Genomic DNA, 23,993 nt, shown 5'->3' with positions numbered 1-23,993 from the left:
AGAGCTCTCCCTTGTGTATAATAAATGCATAACACATAACATGTATTTGTAAAGCCCACGTTCACCCTTGGGTATCTTGGTGCTGAATAACAGATGTTTATTGTTACCCAACTCAATGGTACTCATTTTATCGACCTCAGACGGCTGAAAGGCTTAATGGGCCAGCCAGGATTTAAACCTGTGAACATGAGGTCGAACACAGGTCCCTCCAGTGGATGCATTGGTCCACTGAGCCATCAGACCCGGCTTTAAAATGCATGACAATAGTCACAAAAACTAAAACGAGGAAAGAACGTGAATGCCCAAGCCTCCCCCAACCCCCTACACCATCATAGCACAAGCTCTGCCCCCACTCCAACTTCCCGACACCGTCTAGTCCTCCAGTGCTTGTTGTGGTCACTGATGCACTCTGAAATTAGGTTCTCTTATCACAATATCCTGTCTCTATGATAGTGCTCCTAGACAAGACAACCCTTATCCACAGATGGAGTGCATGTTTCTTGAGCGGATTGGAAGGCCTGGACATCATCTTCATCCACGTTGGGGGGGAGTGCCAGAAACATTTATGGTTGTGGACCACTGCCAACATCCAAGCACCTGCAACAATATCCTCCCAAATTATGGTTAATTCCAAGAGTTGGTGCCCTATAGGAAGGAAATGGAGCAGCCCTTGAGAAGGAAACAGTAGATAATCTAAAGCGTTTTTTCCTTGTGTAAAAGAGGTATGTCCAGAAAGGCTGGTAGGAACCTTTGAGGTCAGACGGAAAATTGATTCTGGAAGAAAATGTAAAATGCTGTGATCAAGGAAACCGTCACCTCCATGCCAAGGGTGGAAACTTGGGCTGAAAGAATAACACCAGCTTACACAAGTTCAGGAAATGCCCAGCCAAAAAAGGCATCAGACCAAGAAATGGAAAAGCTTTCCAGGATGTCATCATTAGCTGCCGAAAATCACCACTGCAGAGACAGCTGTTAGGGCTCCTGCCCTCAACGCATCCAAAACCATGTCTGAGGAAGGTTGAAGATGCCTTTTTATTCCCTAAAGCTGAAAGCCACAATGCTCCACTTTTTTAAGTGGCCACTATCAACAGCTGAAAATGACGAAACAGAGACTGCAAGTTAGGCCACAAAAGACTCCGTTTGTAAAGCAAAAATGGCAGCTGAGTGAATCCGCTTTGGGAACCTCTACCTCCATCTGAATTGTATCAAAGCTTTATTTTGATATAGAAATATCTTAAAAGCACATAACAATAAAAATACAATTCATGTTATTAGTTAAAACACTTAATAAATAATTAAAAAGACAAGATAAAACAGCATTAAACCATTTACAGCTTTGAGTTGATTAAAAAACGGGGGATCGCCTGAGAAAAATTCATCACATAACTTTGGATCTGATCACCCATGCCCAGCTAAGAAATTTAGCTACCCCACAGGCCAGTACAGTATTAGGATCAGATTGTAAAATTCTTAACGCTGGGACATAGCCTCTGGTCTCAAGTAGGCAACAGACTGGTTTTAGCCATTTGGATCTGGGCTTATTATAAGCACTGCAAACAAAAAAGACATGTGGGATGGTTTCCAGTTCAGCGATGCAGTGTGGGCAGGTGGCAAGCGTCTGATGGGGGGGTTTCCATTTAGAGGTGCGTTCACGGGCTGGTAGAGTTCCCATTCTAAACTGAACATATAGGGCCCTATCTTTAGGTTTTCTAATGAAATCCATATAGGGTTCAAGCAAGGGTACTGTCTTGTGCAGACGAAACTCGTCAGTGAGTCCACCCAGATTATCCGCTCTAGATTCTTGGGCGTCGACCCACAGCCAGTATGCCCGCTTAACCTCCAGTTTAGATATTGAAGCACCGGACTCCCATACGACCCACAGGCCAATGGCCATAAGGAGCTCCTTCACTTTAGAGAGCCAGACAATTTTGTGAGACCCCTGCAAGTTCATGACTTCTCTAAGGCCGTCTGCGTAGCTCTCTAGCTCTGGTGTGCGCCACAGGCGGGCCCAATAGAGAAGCGGACGCAGAATTATAAGATCTTCAATAGATCTGCGTCCAAGATCGTATTGAATGGGTTTGCTTGGGGTACTCCTGGGGACAGACAAAAGCTCCTTATAAAATATGTGCTCGGCCATTACGAGGGAATCAACATTATTAAAACCCCAGAGCTCTGCTCCGTACAGTGCACTGCCTATTGCTTTTGTAGAATAGATCTCTAAAGCAGGAGCTATGGGTCTTGATACTGAGGATCTATGCTCCCTGCCTATGACGCCCACAACCCGTTTGTGGTTTAGAGCCATTTTTTCAATGTGAGGGTTCCATTTAAGTTGGTCGGATATCCTAATCCCAAGATAGTCAAACATTTTGACCCGCTCTAATGGCTCTTCATTAAGAGTGAGCATGTGATTGGCTTTCCTACTGGGATTAAAATAAAGGAGCTTGGTTTTAGAAGTGTTAATAACCAAGCCCCTTAAATTACAAAAAGCACAGAACCGATCCAGCAATTTTTGGAACCCCATGGGCGTTTTAGCGACTAGTAGCGTATCATCAGCAAAAAGCATGGCGGGGACTTTCACACCGGCCAAACTAGGGGCGTCAGCATCAATATCAGATAAAAAGGAAACCACCCCATTAACAAATAAGGAAAAGAGGGTCGGCGCCAAGACGCATCCTTGGCGGACACCTCTGTTCACCGGGATTTTTGTAGTTATCTGCTCCTTCGTGCCCCACCGAATGCATGCGTACGTTCCATCATGCATGCGGGCCAACAGGTTCAGAATGGGCAGAGGGAACCCCATCTCATGAAGAACAGCCCACAGACGCCCTCGGGGGACCAGGTCGAACGCGGTCTTCAGATCGATAAAGGCTAAGTACAAACCGCCCTTACTAATCAAGACTGTCTTCCAATGGAGTAGTAACAGCCTGAAAGCCTGATCTACAGTGCTTGTACAGGCCCTAAAACCCGCCTGGAAGGGGGAGATAATATTGTTCTCCTCTGCCCAAGAGAGGATCTTTTCCAGAAGGACTCTGCCAACCACCTTCTGACCAGCGTCGATCAAGCTGATCGGACGATAGTTGACAGGGTCACCCCTTGGCCCCTTTTTGTAAATAGGAATCACTTCAGCCCCCCTCAATGAGCTTGGGACTGGGGACCCAAGGAGGAGGGCATTAGTCAAGAGGGAGAAGAACTTGGCCCATTGCTTAGGGCTAGCGCAGAACAGATCACCAGGAATGCCATCCTGGCCCGGTGCATTTGAATTGGATCTGAAGTAGCAGCATCTTGGGGTACCACATTGGTATCTCCCAACAACATGACTAGAAGGGAGTCAGTCTTGAGAGCATCAGGAAATCCACCTGAGAACTTCAGCTTTCTGTAGAATTTCTGCTAGTACCTGGCACACCACAAACTTTTCAGCCGAGTCCTCCTGATGAGGCACATCATCCTCCAATCTTTGATTTTAGGAACCGGAGGAGAAGGAAAACATTTGTTCCATATGACCTGTATTGCATCTTCAAACAGGGATTTCAAGTGGTCAGTGAACATGGGGGCCAGGAATATCCTGCAAAAGTAAAATAAACCAGAGGTAATGGACTCTATATCCTTCCAACCCCAGAACAGTGAGGTAAGAAAAACTTTTTGCGGTGTGAGTCTGTGAGGATAAAAACTCACTATGCCTGGGATTGGAACGTTTATGCCTGCCCTGGACTCTGGAGCGTCGAAGGCAGGAGGAAGGTGGTGGGATTTAGAAGATTACTTCTTGCTCTCATTAATCCCACCATCCAACGCCACAGGAAAGTACATAAACCTCATGAATGAGCGAGTTATCCTAAATAGATGGCACACACAGGAGTACACACTTACCTACCTTCCGCAGGCTCATTGCATAAATGTATCCATGTCCCGCAGCCTCCCCTGTGTCCTGAAGAAGACATCTGAATCCACCTGAACCTCAACCTCACCATGCCAAAATACAGCCAGGGCAGCAGTCCAGGCAGAATTACTTATGCTCATAAAGTGAAGCAGTATAATCCCTAAATGAGGGGAGGAGACTGAGTCCACATGGCACCGTAATTCCTGAGCCGGCATGATGACTAGCAGAGCGCCCAATGATCCGAGATGCTGCTGTTTGCCCCTAGCCCCAACAATGTCATTTGCGTTACTTTTTAGGCTGAGCCTGGGCAGCGCATGTGCTGCTGCGAGGCATGCAGTATTGGAGTACATATTTTTAATTGGCTTGTGTCATTGTCCTTCGTAAACGCTGGCTTCTGAGTTGTTATTAGGCTTGTTAGTCCCTCTTTGGTACCGCCTTGTCTGCATTTGTTAACTGCCATAACGACAGGACCTTTTACTGTTGTTGTTACATGGTCTGCTTTAAAGGTCGGAGAACACTATTTTATTTAATGTTCTTCCCCTATTCAAGCACTATCTCCCAGCAGCTGTGCACTTTTATTTACATTTTTACTAATTGCAGTCTGCTTTAACTAAAGCGACAGCATTTTTTAACTTTATTTTAGCAGCACGGTCCGTACTTAGCGGCCGCACTCATTTATTTAATTGGTTAACCAGCGCCTATTTGGTGTTTTCACATTTATGGAGGCCATGCCTCTTTCTTTACACAAACAGCTTCTAAAGAAAGGTATGTGGCTGACATTAAAGCAAAAGTGCAACATGGATGCGTTTACCCAAAAAAAACTATCATCTTGACAAACCAGATGCTTTTTTTTGTCAAAGCCCCCATGCCGCAGTTAATGTAGGACACACCTCTTTATTTAGACGCGCCTTGTCTAAAGTAAGGGGCACAGCCTCCATAAATGAGAAAGCATAGCATAGGCGCTATTAAAAGAAATATTTGCAAAGCAATAGGTCGCACATTTCCAAGAGTTTAAGATATTGCATTGCCAATAGCTTAAACTCTTGTTAATGCAAGACCTATTGCATTGCAAATGCTTGTTTACTTTTGTAGCGCAAATCCTGCACAAAGTGTTGTGGTGGTACTTAAATTGCAATGCAAATCAGGATTTGTGTTATAGGGATGGCCAGAGTATTCTAGTACTGTGACACCAAGGGGATTTGATTGGTGGTTACAAATGACTACAATCCATGCCCATGTGATGGTATTAGTAAACAGAATGATTTGCACTTTCTATTCTTCTGTAAATTTTATCTAAAATATATTAACTGGCTTTGAACTCCGTATTTTAGAAAACACAGACCCCTTTTGTTAGGGGAATCTTATTCAATGTTATTGTCCCTGGATACAGATGAATTAATCTTCTGAACTAGCACTTTTTTGAGAATTATAACATGTGTACGCAAAACTATGGAAAGCCCTTGATAATTGTCTAATTGTCTTATGAGAAATGCTTCAGTTTTTAAAACTCATGATTTTATACTTGCTTTTATTGTACAAATGAATGATTTTACTGTGTGCTTTTATGAATTTTATGAAATTCGAATAAAGGTCTTTTGAACTTGAACTTGAACTTGATTGGTGGTTTTGACGCAAATGTGCCAAAACCGCTCACCTTCTCGATATAGAGTGTTTGCGATGGATTGTTCATGGTTTAAAGCATTGTTTCCCTACTAGAAGGATCCCCTTTCAACACCCCAGTACAAAACCTATGCTTGGCAGACCATGCACAGCCTGGCAGTATGATACAAGGGTGTGTGCGTTGGTGCATGACCTCCTAAAGGAGAGAAAGAAACTGCGTCATATTTCAGAAAATCAGATTAAGGGTCTCTCTGTCCAATGGCAGCTCTGTTTCCCGTTTTGATTCATCTCCCTCTATGTAGCTGTGGGCCAGCTGAGAGCAGACACACCTGGTGCCTGCAGCAGGCAGAGGATCACTACATACATCACCATACATGCCAACATTTTAGGACAGGGACGTGGGAGATTTAAAAATACATGAAAATTCCCTATTGACTTCTGTTGTAAAAAATGCAATTTCAGGCGGGCGACCGCTAAAAAAAAGCCATTTTTGGCTTGAAAAATCGGTAGTCTCCCGCCTGAATCGGGTCTGAAATCATTTATCCTCCCGGCCAGACTAAAGCCTCAGCAAAACGATTGAAACATAACACTATTGAACGTTTCCCTGATTCCCTTTTTGTTGATCAATTTTACAATAGTCATCTTGGGAGGCTCAATAACGACTTCATCTTCTTCACTCGCGACACCCCCTCTTGGTCCACAAGCTTTTATCATTCACTTAACGTCACCTCCTCCTCCTCCATCCCTCATGGCAAACAACTAAAAATCTCCCCCTCTGTGCGTTTTGATGGCCACCTCACTATCTCACTCTATAACAACGGTACTTTCATGATACAAGGCAAAGACTCCTGTCTTTCGCTCTTTGACCATCTCTTCCCCTCCCTACTCCCCTCCTCTGTGACTGGGTTTTCTCCTAACTCCTCACCTAGCTACACCCACTACTCACTCTCTCCTCCCCTGACTCCCCTACACACCATTAGGATGCACCCTCGAGAATCACAGGCAGGCCCCCTTCCCTCCACCCCCCTCCTATTCCTCCCCGTTCACAGTTTGCCCCCTCATTCTTCACTTCAGCCTTACCTTTAACTAATACGCTCCTTGCCCAAGCTACACCTTCACGATTCCCCAATCTCCTCACCTCACCCATATTCCTACCCGTCACCCCCCTTGTGAGTCCAGCTCTTCTCCAACCCTCTACCCAGGCTAACCCTCCCTATGCTCAGCTTATTCCTCCATCCCCCCCTCTCCTCTTCCCCCTCCTCCCCACGGTTTTCGCCCCAATTTCCCCTCTTACCCATTGCATCTCTCTCCTCCCACCCTCACCTCCAGCTATGCTGTGCTACCCCCTTTCCCACCATGGTATTCCTCTCCACTTCCCTCCCTCGGGCACAGCAGAACCACTCCCCTTCCTCAATTTCCCTTTCTCCCAACCCCCCTCTCTAGGCCAGATGCCCGTTCCCCTACAGCCACCTCCTATCGATGACAGAACCCCTTTGACCACCTCCCCTCTTTTCCTCCCTAACCTCCCACATTCACATAACTCCACTCAATCCTCCCCTCTCCTTCTACCATACCGCCTGGATCCGTACCGATCTTCTCCTAAATCTGTCCTTAATTCCTTTCCTTCCTGCAACTCCAACATAGACAACCCCCCTCCGCCTCTGACGCACCTACTCCTACTCTCAACCTCCACCTTTCCCCACTTTTGAACCCTACTCCAACTCTCAACCTCCACCTTTCCCCATTTTTGAACCCTACACCGCTACTCCCCTCCTCCACCGCAACCCCTCCCTGCCCTCCCCCTCCAATGCCACCCCCTCCTGTCTCCCTACAACCACCCAACAACCCGTGCTTTACCCTATTCTCCCTGGAAAATAAGCTAGACTCCCTGATCACATTGATTTCCCAGCTTGTAAGTGCCATCTCACTTTTAAGCTCCAAGTTTCCCTCCTTTCCATACACCCCCATTCCTGTGGATAACCCGCACCATCCCACGAGTTGCACCTCGCCCCCTCACCCCACTATAACTAAGCCCAACCCCTCATCGGCAGACTTGGTTATCTCACACAAGCCTTCGAATGCCACCCTTATTCATCCTGCACCTCCCGATTACCCTATTGTCTACTCTATTCCGACCATCTCCTCTGTCAGAACAAAGTTTCCACCTAAACCCTCCCGAGCACCCCTGTATAAGTACAACATCCCAATCACCCTGCACAGCCCAAGTACCCCATCACCAAAACAGTCTTGACAGAGCTGGGCTGTCTGCTCCACAATTGCAGATCAGCAGTAAGACATAAACTTCTAATCTCCGATAACATCACCCTTCACAAGGTTGACATGCTTTTCCTCACAGAGACCTGGTTCAACAACACCTCACACGCTATCTTTGATCTCCTACTACCCACAGGCTATTCTATACTCAAGAAAGACAGAACCGACGGCGTTGGGGGTGGTATTGCAGTCATCTTTAGACACTCCCTTCAATTGAAGGCTCTTCCTTTCAGCAATTTCTGGAATTTCGAAGGCCTTTCTCTTGAACTCCAATTGCACCGTCGCTCACCCCAGAGATTCCAAGTCATTTACCGTCCACCGGGTAGCGACCCTTCGTTTTTGGAAGAACTCACTGACTTCATCAGCGACCAATACTCGGAAAGTGACAATCAGACCTTTGTGGGGGACTTCAATCTCCATTGGGGCTCACCGCAAGACTCCTCTGCGAGCTCGCTTGCCACCTTCCTCTCTGCAAACGATCTTATACAACACTGCACACAGTCAACACACTCTAAGGGCTTAATCCTGGACCTTGTTATCTCCAAAGCAGACAGGCTCTCTATCGCTACCCCTATTCATTTTGACTGGTCTGACCACCTCCTCATCCCATTTTCTCTTCACCTTTCACACTCTATAACTCTTGGCCAACCTAAGAGGGCTACCTCTTGGTTCCGTGATGTTAAAAATATTGACATTGGTTCCTTCTGTGAATCATCCTTGTTATCACTTCCAAAGCTAGACCCGAACCTAGATGTTGACGTACTCACCTCCCAAAGCCTCACAGTCCTTGCAGTCGAAATCAATAAGGTCGCTCCTCTCCAAAGCAAAAAGGCTAGGCCCACTCCTTCAGCACCTTGGTACAACAAATCCCTCTATGAAGAAAGGAAGCAGCTAAGATACCTGGAGAAACAATGGAGGCAAGCGCCCTCCACCAATAACTTAGCCACGCTTCGTTCTGCAAGATCCAAATACCATAAGAACATCTTCCTTGGGAAAGCGTCGCACTTCAGAACCCTCCTTGACTCTGCCAAAAATAGACCCAAAAAACTATTCGATCTCATCAAGATTCCTAACCACTCTCCCCCAACCTCCAAGCTGGAGGACTCTACCAAGAAAGCAACGGACCTTGCTCTATTCTTTGACGAAAAAGTGAAATCCCTTGTGGCTCGGGTAGCTCACCCTACCCCTCCTGAGGAGCGCAAATCCTTAGCCGTTTGGCAGAACTTTGACCTCATCTCTGAAGATACCCTCCTCAAATGCATCCTCGAAACAAAGCCCTCCAACCACTCTCTTCCCCATCGCTAGTGCCATTGCTATCGACTTCTATTCCCATTCACTGTCCTATTGGACCACTCTGGTCAACCTCTCCCTCTGCCAAGGCTCCCTTCCTGTCTCCTTCAAAACAGGGCTGGTCACCACTCTGCTCAAAAAACCCTCTGCTGATGCGAATGACCTCAATACCTACCGCCCCATCACTAACCTTCCCTTTCTTGCGAAGATCACAGAAAGATGTGTAGCGAAACAACTCTCTCGTTATATCAAGGACAATGATCTTCTTGACAAATATCAGTCCGGCTTCATCCAAAACTGCAGCACTGAAACAGCCCTATTGCAAGTGATTGATGACGCGCTGAGGATACTCGACTCGGGGGGTCCTGTCTCCTTATTCTCCTGAACCTCTCTGCAGCCTTTGACACTGTCAACCACGACACTCTCCTCAATACTCTGCAACAGAGAATGGGCATGGAGGGTAATGTGCTTAAATGGTTTGCTTCCTTCCTCTCAGATAGATCCCAAATGATCAAAATAGCGAACAGCCTTTCATCTCCTCTGGCGGTAGGTCAAGGGGTTCCTCAAGGCTCTATACTTGCACCTACTTTGTTCAACCTCTACCTAGAACCCCTGGGAAATCTCCTAAGTAAATCTGGGTTCAACTATCACCTCTACGCAGATGACACTCAAATCTACCTCAAAGTTGCCTCCACCCACGATCTCACTATCCGTAGCTCAACTCTCGACTCCATTCAAAACTGGATGTCAACTCATCAACTGATTCTGAATCCCTCCAAAACTGAATTCCTCCTCCTCTTCTCCTCACTTTCCCCTCCCCCGGTTCAATCTTGGATGGATCAGACTAATCTACTCAACAATAAGCATATCCTTGTTGAAAGTGCAAAATCCCTTGGTTTCTTACTCGACAAGAATCTTAATCTAATCCCTCACATCAATTCCATTGCAAAGTCTGCACGATACCAACTGCGACTTCTTTGGGGAATTTGTCGCGTTTTTCCTGAGCATGACCTTAACCCTTCCATGCGGCCGCGATTCCCCTGGTGTGCTGTAAACAACACGAACAGGGGCGGGCCGTGACGAACCCCAGCCGTCATCAGCACACGAGCACCGTAGTGCATGACGGCTGGGGTTCGTCATCAGCATGGAAGGGGTGAAAACACTGGTGCAATCGCTGGTCCTCTCCAGACTGGACTACTGCAATTCTCTTCTTACTGGCCTCCCCAAATCCCACCTATCCCCCCTGAAATCGGTCCTACACTCAGCAGCCCGTTTCATCTATGGGGCTAAAAGAAGCGACCACATCACACCGCTGCTATCCTCCCTGCGTTAGCTTCCCATCGAGGCTAGAGCTATCTACAAGACTGCCTGTATCACCCACAAAGCCTTGCACTCCTCCTCTCCTCGCTACCTGTCGAATAAATTGAAACTCTCTGGAGGCTCTAGACCATCTCCGAATGCGGAAAATCTTCTGCTTGAACCCCCCACTTTCAAGAAGGAAAGATCGATGGCCCAATCCTTTTCAGGCAACGCAGTTAGAATCTGGAACTCACTCCCGCCTCAGCTCCGAACTACCTCCTCCTCTCAGGCCTTCAAACGGGACCTTAAAGTTCTCCTCCTCTAAAGACACCTACAAGTCTAACTCACACCCTTGCCTTCGTTTGAAGGAAGACCTCCCATTACTAGAAAGTCTTTTGGCCAGGATTATGGTCTTCCTCCCCAGTGTGTTTTGGTAGTTTAAATGTTTAGTATTATCCCAACACCTGTGTATGGCACCCTTTTGGAACTTGCACACGTCACTTTTGTTTTGTAACACACTGTTTGCTACCTCACACATTTTGTTTGTTTTAGGTACTTGCACAAGTGCCTCCATTGCCTACGTAACGTTTGTTCTTGTGATGGAGTGTCTGCCTTTTATTGCAGTATTATGCTTCTACTTGTATTTTGTACATTTTTGTAACCTGCACCCATTTCACTTTTTTCTCCTGTAATGCACCGATTGCTACCTCATGTATTTTGGTTGCTCACTAGTGTCACTTTTGATCCATGTAACTTATTGTTGGCATTTGAATTTTGTTCCTGTATATCATTATTGGTCCTTCTGTGAAGCGCTCTGACACCTTCGGGTAAAGTCCGCGCTATATAAAATTGCATAAATAAATAAAAATTAAATTAAATTAACTATCACTACACAGAGTCAACACACAGGGCTTGTTGTGATTATTTCACAACTCTCCTCTCCTCATCCGTCATCATCCAGCTGCGCATGCGTACGACGCTGAGCCCCACCGGAACCTGAATTTATCATAAGGGCGGCGCCCGACGCTGCAGACGTCGCGACGGCTTCGATCGAGGCGGACGCGCCCCCTCCCTGGGTCAGCTGCCTAACCCGTCCGCGTCGTTGTGTGGGCGGAGCCGGATTGTTTACATTTAGGTGGACTCCTGGAAGCTGCTGGACTGGGGCTGCTGAGGCTCGGGTGAGTGTTGAGACCCCCGACGGGCAGGGCGTGGCTAGCGCCTGTACCCACCCCTCCCCTGGAGGGCGCCTCTGGCTCTGTTCTGGAGGAGCTGGCAGAAGCAACAGTGTAGTTCTTCAAAGGGAGGGGGGGAGTTTACAAAGTAACTTTAAGGGGCAGGCGTAGTAAATGCTGAAATCAGCCAAGGTCCCTCATTGCCTGGCCCTTTCGTTTAGAGCACTTTGCATTCTGAGTTTTGAACCCATACTTAAATTGTTGAACAGTGGAACTACATGTCCCAGAATGCATTGTTGTGTTGCCTAATAAGCCAGGCTGACTCACCGCACGGGTCCACCTGTGACCTGCCCTCACCCTTCGTTTTGTATGGGCAGGCGCTCTATATTATTTTAACAGACTTGGCAGTTCAGGGTGTTGCCAGGGGCGGCGCTTGGTCAGCATGCCTGGGGGTGTGGGCTTCAGATATTCAGACGCTCACACTGGCTTCATGGCATGTTAACCATTGCATGAGAAGCTGCGCCAAGAGGCGGTGGAAAGGAAAGGGAGTGCGGGTTGTGAGGGGTGCTTAAAAACAGTATTTTGAAAAATAACAATGTTTTAAGACTTTTAAAAACAGAGACGAAAGTATATGTGTTCTTGACTGAGGCAATATTTAAAACTCCCTGGTGAAAACAATCTCTCTCTCTCTCTCTCTCTCTCTCTGTCTCTCTGTCTCTCTTTTTCTCTATCTCTTTCTCTCTCTTTATCTCTTTCTCTCTCTCTTTTTCTCTTTATCTCTTTCTCTCTCTCTCTCTTTTTTCTCTGTCTCTTTTTCTCTCTGTCTCTCTCTCTCTCTTTCTCTCTCTTTCTCTCTTTATCTCTCTTTATCTCTTTCTCTCTCTTTTTCTCTTTATCTCTTTCTCTCTCTCTTTATATCTCTCTCCCCTCTCTCTCTCTCTCTATCTCTCTCCCCCCTCTCTCTCTCTCTCTCTCTATCTCTCTCCCCCCTCTCTCTCTCTCTCTCCCCCCTCTCTCTCTCTCCCTCTCTCTCTCTCCCTCTCCCCCCACCACCACACCCCAATGTGGGTGTTGCAAAGGCAATATGTGGCAAAAAAAGATGCGATATTCATGCTTTTTGTGGTACGCATATTGTGTGTATTTATGTTCGGTATCAGTGTTAAACTGTTACCCGAGCTTCCGTTATTATGTTACACAAACCTCCTGCTCTGGTGAAAAGGTTTTTGTTGTGCCCGTGGGTGTGCCAAGGACACAAACAAAAGCAGTATTGTGTACATTGGCCCGAGGCAGTGACACATGAGAAGCAAAGCCCGAGCAGCAGCTCACTAGTGTTCAACAACTACTAGACCCAGCGGTGTGCGAGTGCCGAACCACTTCGAGGCACTTTGTGGGAACGACGCGGGGTTCACACTGTATTATTAATTGTTTAATTTAAAATTGTGCCCCCAGAAGCACGTGCCTGGGTAGATGGAAAGATGGGTAGTGTTCTGGGTGCGCCCATAATAATGAGCCTTAAATATCTCTACTTCTCTAGTACCAGAGAATCCTAACCCGTTGCACTAACGCGCAAATGTATGTTTTCAAAACTTTGTGTATATGTCCAAGCCAGACCTGTAAATATGACGAAAAACAATAGGACATATATAAAAATAAAAGTATCCATTGTGTTTGGAGAGACAGGTTTCTCGGAATACTGTGGCCAGACTAATGACTACTGCCCTGCTCGCTTATTCCCTACCCACGGAAAGGAATGCATTGTATTTCAACATTTATTTAGCGCCTACCTCCCCTATGTGGTATGCTGAAGCGCTGGCCTGCGTGACTAGTATGCTACAACTGGTAGGGTGTGTGGTTGGAAGTGTTATGTCTTTGCTTTGTTCTCCTGTGGGAAGTCTATCCATGTTGTGTGAGGGCCACTGAGGGGTGTTTTATTGTGTTATGCGCAGCGCTTAGCAGTGTGATGGATGAAGGAGTATGAGGAACAGGTTCACAGTTTATGGGTTTCAGTAAACTGTCCGCTTTGAGCAGCTCTGGGGGTCCCTTGTGGAGAGTAGGCGTAGGAAGGGGATGTGGCAAAGATTCATGCCTCAAAATTAGTAGGCCTATCTTGGAATCCCAGCTTCTAAATTGCGTACTCCTGGGCACATAGCAGTCTGTTATTACTCACTCTCCCTCAGAATAAAGCACCCAGAGTATTTGCCACCCAGCAGATACTTCTTTAAGAAATGAACAAAGTGTCCAATTGCCAACCCCCCCCCCCTTTCTTATTTAACCCTATCGCTGCTGCCGTCGGCCGAGCTACCTCCCTGGTGCTGCGCACGTCCAACGGCCGACGCAGCCGCACCAGTTTCTTCGAACGTGTAGCACTGGCGCTGAACGTACGAAGCAGTAAACGGGTTAAATATACAGTAACAAATACAAAATGAGTCAATAGTTGTCCTCCAAACAATACATTTATAACATTCTTATAAAAAAAAATATATATATGTTATTATTAATACAGCATGTATCTAAATTAATTACTCCATCTTTCATGTATATAATTATATTCATTTAAATAATAACACATGATTGATACACAGAAAAGAAAAGCCCACTAAACACAATAATACAACACACTGCAAAATAGAACACTCATAAAATCCATACACACCAACCAACAAGACGAAACAAATTCATACACTGCACAATAATAAACAACAATAATTACATATATACATCAAAACAATACAATATTATACAATGGGTTTGAGAATAATATTAAGCTAACAGAACGAAAACGCCAAAGTGGCCAATTTCCCAGAATACCCTCCGTCTAAGGAGCCCCCCAGTAAAGTGAGCGGGCCTGTCCTAATTTCTACCACAATAATGTTGCTCATAAAAGAACAGCTTATTTTTTTAATTATACAGCCAAGCATGCTTAACAGAAACGTAGGGCCACATTAGCACCAGTACAAAGTCACACAAAGGGTTTGCTCCAAGGCAAAGTCACGTAAAGTGACACAAAAGAGCGCAAACGTAGCCTATACATTGAAGTGAGAACGTTTTTTAGTGCTGGAAAGGTACCCTTTTTCAAGCACAGATAGCACTTTGCACCACTGTGCCTGATGGTAGTGTTACCTGAGTGTAACTTGGGTGGATAAGCGTAAGCACCCATAGTTTGACGCATGCCTGATCTACTAAGACAGCAAGATGGGCTTTGCGTTAAAAAAAACACCTCCTTGAAGTAGGCACTAACATGGAGAAATGTTTTAGTTTTTGGAGACATTCCATACATTGCATGTATGGAGCACTGACCAGCACACATACAATGTGTGGAAAAATGTAAGAAATATTCTAGGCATTGAATTTTACATACAAAGTTTCCAGGAAAAAAACTTACGCAAAATAGTACTCGTACGATTCTGCACAATGGTGCAAAGGGTGTGCTTGGTGCTAGTCAGCATGTTTTGTACCAGCAAAGGGGTAGTGAGCAACATCAGGTCAGTTTTAATAAATATTGCCCTGATCGTCTTTCTTTGCCTTCTGTAATTCAATAATGCTACTTTGGTTAGTGCAATATTTTGAGTTAAAAAAAATCTGCCCCTTAGAGTGCCGGGCTGGCCTTCCCAGCCTGAACCCTCACATTGTCAGGCAGTTGGTGGCAATTAACTTGTAATGTATAATTAGGCTTTCCTGTTTTCAGTTCCAATTTTTGGTAAATTCTAGTGAGGGTTTTCAGTGTTTTCAAGTGATTTCAGTTCCTGAAAAACAGTGGTTATCAGTTGTTACTCATTTCCGCACCATTAAAAACACAGAAAGTGTTTTTTCTGTCTTTATGGAATGTTTTGCTTTTATTATTGCTTGCTTCTCCACTGATCGTGCATGGTATATAGACAGTGTATTTGAGGTCCAAATACATTTTTACTAATCAAAACTATTGTAGTACACCATACAATATTTCTTCAGGGAGTCACTCTTTCCTTCCAATGTAAACTTTTATCTGCTAACAGGCTCTCTCAACACTGGCACGGAAACAGGCAATGCCAAAACAGCTAGTACACAATTTTCTAATTCTGAACACTGAGAGCTTTCCATGCCAATACTGGTGTACCAGAAGATTGTGATTCTTTGGGACAGGTTCTGTAACATATGCGTTGAACTGGGCGCATATGCCCTCGGAGTTATTGAAGCGGTCAAAAATGAAGCAACACATTTCTCTTTCCTCCTTTGACCTCTCTCGCTACCTTTTTCTGTTTCCCACTACTCTCATTACCTAACTCATTTTTCTCTACCTCTTCTCACTTTAATCGTTCTCCACCTTGCATCGCTTTGTTACTCCTCAAGTCTCCCTGTCTATATCTACCTCCAATGCCTTTAGTGCTCTCTTATTCATCTCTTTATCTACATAACCCCTCTCTATTTCACTCCTTGGAGTACTGCACTCCTCTCTATATTAATTTCCTTCTCCCTAGCTTTATCTTTTTCTACTACACTTCAAACCTGTACCTATTTCTGTGCCTGTTGTGTTATTTTATTGGTGTTTTAAAGTGAGCTAATTACTAATGGGGGTATCCAGGCGCTTTGTAGCAGGTGTGTGAGGCCAGCTAGGGGTGATTGAGCCATCCAGCAGCCCGTGGGCTAGTCCGGTGGTCTTAGTACCAAAGGCTGCTGCGCCCGGTGCCACCCCAGAACTCAGGTTTTGTGTGGACTACCGTGGGCTCAATTCGGTCACTAAGACTGATGCACACCCCATCCCCCGAGCTGATGAGCTTGTGGATCGGCTGGGGGCTGCCAGGCATCTCAGTACATTTGATTTGACTTCTGGGTACTGGCAGAGTGCCTTAACTGAGGGGGCAAAGGAGAGGTCGGCGTTTTCAACACCAGAGGGGCACTTCCAGTTCAGAGTCATGCCCTTTGGTTTGAAAAATGCCCCTGCCACCTTCCAGCAGCTGGTCAACCAGGTACTGTCCGGACTGGAGCAATTCAGCGCCGCATACCTGGATGACATTGCTGTGTTCAGCTCCATTTGGGAGGAACACCTGCAACACCTCTGGGAAGTGTTGAAAGCTCTGCAAAATGCAGGCCTCACTATCCAGGCCAGTAAGTGCCAGATAGGGCAGGGATCTGTGGTGTACTTGGGACACCAGGTAGGGAGCGGCCAGGTGGCGCCCCTACAGGCAAAGATTGATACCATTTTGGATTGGGAGCCCCCCAAGACCCAGACAGAGGTGAGACCCTTCTTGGGCCTCACCGGGTATTGCAGGAGGTTTGTCAAAGGGTATAGCACCATTGTGGCCCCCTTGACAGGGCTGACCTCTAACAAACAGCCTAAAAGGGTGATTTGGACTGATGCTTATCAGACCGCATTTGAAGCCCTAAAAACTGCCAAGTGCACCGCCCCCGTGCTTAGGGCACCTGATTTCTCCAAGGAATTTGTAGTGCAGACAGACGCTTCAGAGCATGGTGTGGGAGCAGTGCTCTCCCAACTGAATGACGAGGGCTGGGACCAACCTGTAGTCTTCATTAGTAGGAGGCTACTCCCCCGGGAACAGAGGTGGAGCACAATTGAAAGGGAAGCTTTTGCCGTGGTCTGGGCGCTGAAGAAGCTAAGACCCTATTTATTTGGGACTCGCTTCCGGGTTCAGACAGACCACAGGCCCCTCAGATGGTTAATGCAGATGAGGGGGAGAACCCAAAACTGTTGAGGTGGTCAATCTCCCTACAGGGAATGGACTTTACGGTGGAACACCGCCCTGGCACAGAACACGCCAATGCTGACGGTCTGTCCAGATTTTTCCGCCTTAGTGATGAGAACTCCAAAGGGGTTGGGTAGTTCCCCTCACTTTCAGCTGGAGGGGACACGTGCTAGACCTGGCATCCTGGGCGTGGTTTCCCCTGACTTTTTGATCTCTACCTCCTAGGTTTTTGACTCTATGCTGGATTACGTTTTGCTGGTTTATATGCTTTGGGCACTATGCCACTGCTGATCAGTGCCAAAGTGCAAGTGCTCCTAGTAGGCCCTGTACTGATGTAGGGGACATGCCCTAGTAGTGAACTACTGCCAAATTCGTTTTTCACTACAGCAAGGTTATCTTGCCCGTAGGACAGAATAGGGGAGGGTGGGGTCTCATGTGTACCTGCCTATCTTCCCCCAGGAGCAAGATAGAAAATCCAAACCTGGTTTCTCCGGATTCAGAAATCAATAATACATCTTTTAGCATAGGTGGTTTTTAAATGTTGTGTCTGAAAATAGCACTTTTAGAAAGTGGCTATTTCCTTGTCCAGTCTGACTGGGGGCCTGCCAGGGTGTGCGAGCTAGAGGGAGTGTGACAGGGTCTGGGAAAGCTCCAGCAGTAGAGTGATAGCTGGCTGCTGCGAAAGGTTAGGGGAGGAGTGGTGCTGGTGCTGGGCAGTGCCTGCCTTTTACGATACCGGCTCCCCTGCCTGCTGGATGATGGATGTCCCAGCCTCCCTGCTGCAAAGGGAAAGATTCCCCGGGTACCAAGAGACTCCCACCACCAGAGTCTGGACAAGGGCGACCCGTGCTTAAATCACAAAACCTCAAAGTCATCAAAGACAATTTGCTGTATAAAGGAAAGACCCGTGTACACTAGACTCAGACTACTTCTGACTGAAGAGGAGAATCCCTGCTGAAGAGGACACCGTAAGAAGACCCCATGAACAGTGCTGCCATTGCTGTCTTGTCTTGTCCTGCCTAAGAGGGACTGTGGGGACTGTGCTGTGTGCTTGGCCCCCCTCCTGCCAAGAAGAACTCTCCAAGGGCTAGAAGAAGAGCTAGCCTCCTGATCCCAGAGTTCAGGGACAAAGAAACTCTTCCGTCGTCATCGCACTCCCTCCCTCCTTGCTGTGTGTGGGGGGAGCGTCTTTTTGACTACAACCGACCGGGAGAGAGTGAGTGCTGCGTGAGTCCACCGGCTCGTGCTCTCTCCCCCCAAGCTCAAACATACGAGGCACCGCCAGAGCCAGGGGGGGCGCTCTTCTGTGTCCTGACAGAAGCGCTGTGGGCCCCTGCCTCTTGCCGTGAAAACCCGTCGTCCCGAGGTGCCCCCAGTGCCTAGATCGCCGAAAGTAAAGTGCTCCGAGAAGCCGAGCGGGGGCTCGCCCAAATCGCTGTGCAAGGATTGGTTCAGCGTTTCCCGGTTACCAGTGTCACCAAGGACTTCCTGGGAGCTGCGCTGGGAGTGGCCGAATCATCGCCAAGTCATCGGAATCCCCGAGAGCCCCTTGCGGATTGGCTGCCCAGTTGCCGGGACCGACAGAGCCCTCAGGGACCCGAGCTGCCGTAGCCAAGACCTCTGATTCCTCCGGTAAGAGTGCGCTGCCCCCTGTGTCTCCGAGCCCCTTACGGGATTAACTGCCCACGGGACATCTGCTTTGTTCTCCGGCCCGCGGCTCCACCGCCAGTGCCTGCACCTACGGGGGCCCTCGGAAACCGCCCCCTACCTCCGCCCTTCATTGCTTGTTCCATTCCCGAGTCCGGTACCAGGCACTAGAACAGCGTGGTACTGGGACTTTTGCTGGGAGGCTCCCCGACATGACAGAGCCTCAAACAGCCAACCCAATTACCGTGGGCAGTCCTGATCTAACCCTGGAGTAGGGGAGGGGGCGCCAGAGAGCCTGAGAAATCCCACAGAGGTGGCTACATCGTGAATTGTGAATTGATCAATCTTTTGCAACAAACTCTTTTTTTACTTTTTAAGAACACTTTCCATAGGAAGAATACTTTTGTTTCAAGAAGCATTTTATGTTGGTTTATGTCCGTTTTAAGTCTGCCTAAAAATATATAAAAATATTATTGTTATATTATACCTGTGTGGTGTCCGTTTGTGGTGTTCATTATAATTACTGAAAGTGTTGGTGCAAATACTTTACACATTGCCCTGGAGATAAGCCTGTCTGCTCTGCCAAGCTACCAAGGGGGTGAGCAGGGATTATCTACTAACGTGTGTCCACCTGGCCCTGACTGGAGGGGAGGGTCCCTATTTGGTCAGAAGCCTTGGCCTCTGCCAACTGGAGACCCCCAATTCTAACAACATTGAAGTAGGATGTGTCCACTGCATTGGCCTGGACAGTCATGTCAAGTTTTTGTCTTTAATGATTTTGATGTTTCTCACATGTGAGCAAGGCGTGGCCCCAAGATCTGTGGGCCACCATGTGGAGTCTCATGGTGAGGACTTCTTTCCGACGACTACTATTTTGGTCTTGTGTGAATTAAATTTGAGGTAGTTGGAGTTCATCCAGGTGGCCAATTCGGTCATGCATGTAGTGAACTTGTTCCCGGTGTAGGATGTTTTGTCCAAAAGAGACAGGACCAATTGTGTGTCATTATCATAAGTGAGGATGTTTATGTTGTGAGCTCGTATGACATCAGCCAGCGAGGTCATGCAGATGCCGAAGAGCATTGAACTGGGCGATGAGCTTTGCGGCACTCCTCAAATAGGATCTTCTGCTTCAGAGAGGTAGAAAGGGCATGTTGACAGTTCAGGTTCTTTTTTCAGGAAAGAGCAGATCTGTTCAAGGGCTTGTCCTTGGATGCCTGCGTTGTGTAGGCATCGGATTAGAATGGACTGGGATACATAGTCGAGGGAGGCTGATAGGTCTAGAAAGATGAGGGCTTTTATTTCTCCCCTGTTGAGACTCATCCAGATGTCATGCGTTGCTGCTATAAGTGCACTTTCCATGCTGTGGTTGGGTTTGAATCCTGATTGTGTGGTGTTGAGAAGCTTGTGTTTTGTGAGGGGGTCTGAGAGACTCTTGTTGATGGGTTGTCCAGGATTTAGGCTGGGTGGGGAAGGAGGGATAGCGGTCTGTGATTTGTGAGTTTGGTCGGGTCAGAGAAGATTTTCTTGAGGAGAGCATTGACGTCTGTGTATTCCCATGGTTCCGGGAAGGTGGCTGTACTGATGAGGTGTTGAGGATAGATGCGAGGGCCTTGCTGATAGGGTTTACATCTTTGTCAAAAGTGTGATGAGAGCAGGGGTCTACCGGGGCCCTGGAGTGAATGGTCTAAATGATTTTCATGGTTTTGCCTGTGCTAATGGTGTCACATTTGCTGATTGTGTTGATTTTCTTCTGTAATGGGAGGCTCCTGGAGAGTGCCAGGGGGGCTGGTTGCAGGGGGGAAGATCCTGTATATGGATCCTGCGATTTTGCTGCAGAAGTAGTTTGAGACCGAGTTGTTTTAAGGCATTGGCAAAGTGGGCAATTGCCCAGGTCCCCCACCTTCCAAGGGGCACCTGGTGGTGAAATTGAATTGTGCTCTTTCCTATTTCTTTCTCTTTTTCTATCTTAGCCTTTATTATATAATTCAATTCTGACTGAGATCATGGGGATTCGATTAGCAGACAATGGGTAATAACAGTCAAAGTTGTTCTGAACAGGGGTCCTCTTAAATATTTCGTGCCCACAAAATCCTTAAGTTGATACTAGTTCGAAAGGTTGTTGCACAGATATTGCTGATGTTGATGTTCCAGTGAGAGCTGTGGGTGTGGTGAAGTCTTTGATGATTGCCAAGATTTTTTTTCTGTTTTTGGAGCTGGTGTTTATTTGTTCAACTAGGGCCTTTTTGTTGGTTTCTTGGATGAGCTGGTGGTACCTCCTCTGTGCAGTTTGAAAGCGTCTTTTTCCACTTCCCCTTTGCTGTTTCTCCATTTCCGTTCTAGTTGTTTACAGTGGCACGTGGCCATTTTAATGTCTTCTGCATGCCAGCTGGCTTGTGTTCTGTTTTTTTCTGTGTTGCTTCATTTCATTGGGGCCAGTGTCAGCGTAATTGGTGACCTACCTGTTGAAGCCTCTTTTTCTACTCAAATCTTCCACTTTCAATCTCTCGTTATCTTCCCTCTGGCTATCTCACCTTTTTCTATAGTTACTTTACCTATTTCCCTACCTTCCATATTTATCTACATCATCTCTTTCCATTTCTCCTTCAACTTCCCATCTATCGTTGTACTGTTCCCCTTATGTCTCTGTCCATCTCTTGTACTTTCTTTTTTACTCAGAGTCACAGGTAACTGTCTTGTCAGAAGTGTACCCTTGTAAAGAAGAGAAATGGAGATGAGGCAGCAGAAGAGAAATTAGTAGGGCGTGTTTAGATTTTAACCAATGGAATAGAGAAAATCCTCAGAGCAACACTTGGATTTTCAGTGTTGCAGCAAAAACATCAGTGGTGAAGAGGGTTATATTTGTGATTACAAATATTCAGCAACTAAAGCTATAATTTAGTGTGCATTTGTCTTACTTTAAAATGATGCACTAATCCACAAACATTTAAGAGATCACCTTAGCATGTTGTTACTACAATAGGTGTAACACACTAGACCGTGAATTCCACGTAAACTGTTGCATGCAAAATAAAATAGAGAGAAACTAAAAAGGAAATGGGTTACCTATGCTTGGTCGTGCTTTTTTGTTACTATTGGGCTTATGAACACCAGACAGGCAGAGCTTTATGTCTGCTTTTGAGCACCAACATCTATAATGGTTTAAAATATAACTTTGTATTTTAATGCCACCATGAGGACTTGAATGAGCTTTAAAGGGGTAATGCATTTAAAGTCGCACAAAACAAGGGCCCCCAAAATGTATGTTGCCACGGGCCCCACAAATCCTTAAGATGCCATTGCCACCAAGAATTATGAGTTAACAAACTTTTGACTGAGACAGCAAGCACAAGACAGGAAAGCATGTGCTCACTTAACACAATGAAGGCACCTTTATTAATAGCTTGCAGGCGACTCCCAGGGCCATTTTAGCTTTGGGGAGGTGGACAGTGGCCCCCTCCCCTTCATCAAAACATAGTCTATGAGAGATGGGGTCCCCTGGGCCACTTAGAGGCTTAGGGAGAGGGGCCAATGCCCCTTTCACTCAATTTAATAATGAGCCGACCCCTGGGCCCTACCCATGTGTGTTGCTTTTTTTTTTTTTACATGCATGGGAACATTTTTTATATACATACGTTTGAAAGGTGCCTATTATGGGTTAAAATGTGCCACCATATTGTGGCTCGTTTATGATGCTTATTGAAGTGGTGCTCCTGCCCCCTTGTGTGATCTGCCTCTCCCTGTATGTGCTTTGCTAGAGGTGTCAGCTCTGTGTCCAGGAGAGCTGGAAGCAAATGGTCCTCACCTAATGGGAGTTTGTTAAGACTCTGGGCTGGTGAGAGAGGGAGTGACAGCTCCTCCAAGTGTGATTTAGAAAGTTCCCCAAGTCTCACAGTGATTGGAGGGGCATCATGGGAAAATATTTCTGCTATCATAAGACAAGCACTGGCAAAGCCAACAAGAATCACCTTTTGGCTGTCATTACAGACCTGTTGGCTTTGCCTATACTGTTTTGCTGATGCTATGCATTGGAGTAGCTTCGGGGGGCTGGAATAGTCTGAATTGTCACACTTGTAGGAAGGAGTGTGGTGATAAGTAGTTGTGTTTTGTTTTGCCATTGGCAGCGCTGACGGGGCTGTAGATAGTTCGAACTGAAGCAGCCTCCTAAAGAGGTCCACGGCACATATATTGTTTTACGCATTAAACACAGCAGTCACGCGTCATCACTTATACGCGCATCGGGTGACCGACAGCTGTCTGTTATTTACATGGATTGTTATTTCAGGAAAATGCCTGTTGTCTGTAATTGTTTTTATAACAGGCGGCGTTTGTTGTAATTGTAAAGTTTTGGAGGGTATACCCCGCCTGGGGCCTTGTGGTTCCTACTGCCTGTCCTTAGGGGCTAGTGCTGCCCGAGTGCCCCTCCGTGCCTGCTTGCTGTTGCTTGTTTATGTGTGGTTTGAGTTTGAGGTCAAGGGTCAGCTGGTCCAGCGTTCTAGAGGTGTTGAGGTGCAGGCTGTTTTTATAGCTGCACCGCTCTATGGAGGCCTATTACCTGCTTTTATAGCTTGGCGGTGTGCAGTGTCTCACTATCTGTGGACCTCACAATCTGCACCTACTCCTGTGTGCACTGACCTGCACTGCTGCCTTAACATACACAAAGCCAGTTCTTGGTGTTGTGCTAACCTCTGAAAATATGATTTTTGGCTCTTAGAGCTTTGTTAGGTTTAGATTCAAGCGGGTAGGGGGAGGAGTGTCCGGGTAAGATGGTGTAGGAGAGTAGGGTCTGCAATCCTATGATCACCCAGATTTTTTGCTTTTGTTTCACTGGTTTACGACTTTCTCTGGCTGTGGGCCTGCCAATCAGACCCACAGCCTGGCTGTTCTCTTTCTAAATTACGATATGTACCCTAGGTGCATTTACCAATTGGTACTGGGCCACCTTATCAGACCCTGTAACTCAGGGCATAGGTGTACCCAGGGCCGCCAGGGGCTGCAGCATGTATTATGCCACCCCTGGCTGGCCTCCTAAATTTGACACAACTGGCTGCATGACAGCTGGGGCGAAGTCGTGTAATCACCCTTTGCTTTAGATATAGTAGCTCTATATCTAACCATACAATGGACACCCGAGTCCCTATC

The 23,993-nt window shown here is 46.7% G+C and overlaps 1 protein-coding gene across 3 annotated transcripts in view; it reads left to right on the top strand.

Moving 5' to 3' along the window:
• Nucleotides 1-11,393: 11,393 nt before the first annotated feature.
• The window catches only part of LOC147678715 (phospholipid scramblase 3-like), a 121,355-nt gene continuing 108,755 nt past the window's right edge, over nt 11,394-23,993 (top strand). For 2 of the 3 annotated variants that reach the window (XR_015302494.1, XR_015302493.1), the window contains exon 1: nt 11,394-11,535. The gene's annotated coding sequence lies outside the window, so the exon portion shown is untranslated. The remainder of the gene's footprint in view (nt 11,536-23,993) is intronic. The other variant, XM_086946172.1, reaches the window with a different exon arrangement.

Source organism: Lissotriton vulgaris, chromosome 12, assembly GCF_964263255.1.
Source record: "Lissotriton vulgaris chromosome 12, aLisVul1.2, whole genome shotgun sequence".
Taxonomy (NCBI): Eukaryota; Metazoa; Chordata; class Amphibia; order Caudata; family Salamandridae; genus Lissotriton; species Lissotriton vulgaris.
Note: the sequence above shows the minus strand (reverse complement) of the source record. Positions and strands in the feature narration are given on the sequence as shown.